The sequence below is a fragment of the Bombus affinis genome, unplaced genomic scaffold (assembly GCF_024516045.1).
Source record: "Bombus affinis isolate iyBomAffi1 unplaced genomic scaffold, iyBomAffi1.2 ctg00000514.1, whole genome shotgun sequence".
NCBI lineage: Eukaryota > Metazoa > Arthropoda > Insecta > Hymenoptera > Apidae > Bombus > Bombus affinis.
In genome coordinates, this window is record NW_026109157.1 from 58,193 (window position 1) to 60,000 (window position 1,808).

The 1,808-nt window shown below is 51.8% G+C and overlaps 1 long non-coding RNA gene and 1 other non-coding gene across 2 annotated transcripts in view; one reads left to right on the forward strand and one right to left on the reverse strand.

Annotated features, from left to right (window-relative positions):
* LOC126928075 (5.8S ribosomal RNA) lies at positions 1-155 on the forward strand. Its single transcript, XR_007716242.1, has one exon. It is a non-coding gene; the product is annotated as a 5.8S ribosomal RNA (ribosomal RNA).
* Positions 156-1,562: 1,407 nt separating this feature from the next.
* LOC126928070 (uncharacterized) overlaps positions 1,563-1,808 on the reverse strand; it is a 15,207-nt gene continuing 14,961 nt past the window's right edge. The window contains exon 2 of the long non-coding RNA XR_007716239.1: positions 1,563-1,596. This is a non-coding gene — a long non-coding RNA (uncharacterized LOC126928070). The remainder of the gene's footprint in view (positions 1,597-1,808) is intronic.

Consider the following 1,808-nt stretch of genomic DNA (forward strand, 5'->3'; position numbering starts at 1 on the left):
TACCCTGAACGGTGGATCACTTGGCTCGTGGGTCGATGAAGAACGCAGCTAATTGCGCGTCAACGTGTGAACTGCAGGACACATGAACATCGACATTTCGAACGCACATTGCGGTCCACGGATACAATTCCTGGACCACGCCTGGCTGAGGGTTGCTCACGTAAACCTAAGACTGCTTGCGTTGCGTGTCGTTCCTCTCTATCTGTCTCTCTCTGTCCCTTGGTGCCTTCGACAACCCGCCGTCGTTCTTACGATACGTAGAACGTTTCAGAGTCGGAGGAAGCGCACGAAGAAGGATACGAACAAGAGCGGACGCGAGAGAACGTACGCGACGTACGAGCGATTGTTGGACGCTCGTCGGCGTTCGTCGCGGTCGTGTCGAGACCGTGCAATTCGTACGCATGCTCGATATATAAACTATCGTGTTCACGGGAGACACTACGAAACTCTACCTCTGTCTCTCTCTGTCCCTTGGTGCCTTCGACAACCCGCCGTCGTACTTACGATACGTAGAACGTTTCAGAGTCGGAGGAAGCGCACGAAGAAGGATACGAATAAGAGCGGAGAGAACCGTCACGGACCTGCGTGAGTGCTAGCGGCGTCGTGAGTCGTCCTTTCGTACGACCGCCCGCTTATGCACCGCTTCGTGTCGGTTATCGAATATATTATATATATATATATATATATATACGTAGTGTTGTCCTCGTGACCGATTTTTTTTTCATATCAGCAGATTTGCATACGTTTGCAGGTTTTCGATGAGCACGATGTCCGCGCCCCCGACGTCGTCTTAAATGAATATTATTTTGGCGAGACTGAGAGAAAGCAAATATGGGAACTCGGTCGAGAGAGGAGAGAAGGAGAACAGCCTCAGATAAAAGTAAACTTGGTAACGGTGCGGAATTTTGCCGTACAACCGTCTTTTCTTAAGACGTTTTACTCGAATAGCCCCAGGGATCTAATGCCCACTCCGTCTCTTCGTGCGTAGAGATATACTCTGCGCGAGCGACTGACAACGACGAGGACCGTCGCATCGATGGGTCGTCGTTGCGTTTAACATACTCTGTGCTTGTAATTTATCCCCGAAAGAGAGCCGTAGATCCGGGAACGCACACGTGATTTCTTCGAGCGCTGATGACTTAGGGAGATGATCCCCAGGCGTTGCGCGGAGATCGGAGAGTACGCGTTACTTGTATCGGGACGAATTTTCCCCGTCGTTCGCGTATCTCTCTGCCCGCCGGCCCTGGCCCAAAGCCACGTTCGTCGGAAATCGTAGAAATCGTGTGCGAACTAGCGCGTGTCTATGATCGGCTACGGGTGTTTTACCAAGCTCGAGGTGTTGCGCAACGTTTCCGTACCTGACGAAGATGCGCACGAGAGTCCGTTACAAAGTCGTTGGATGGTCGTCGTCGTCATGCCAGAGAGAATCTCTGGACACGTACAGGAGAAGAGATCGTAGACGAGGAAGAAGACGATCCCCTTTGGCGAGGCTGGAGTGAAACTTTGATTTAATTAAAGACGAGGTATACACGCGCGTACGACGTGATAGTCGTGCGCGCGTGTGATTTTTTTTAAGGCAATTCGGCGCTACAAGTACTCGAAAAACAGAGAGTGTTGGTCATCCCATGCCTTTTCGGCGTCTATCGCTGGACCGCGCATCCTAACGTCGACGGTCGTCCAGTCCCCGAACACACCACAGTGTACGTCTCGCTCGCTTTTCCACTTGCGTGCGTTCCCGTGCGTTTTCGTCGTCGTCGGTACAGAGCAAAGAAACTTTGCCGTTTCGATCTCTGTGCCGGCAGAAAACA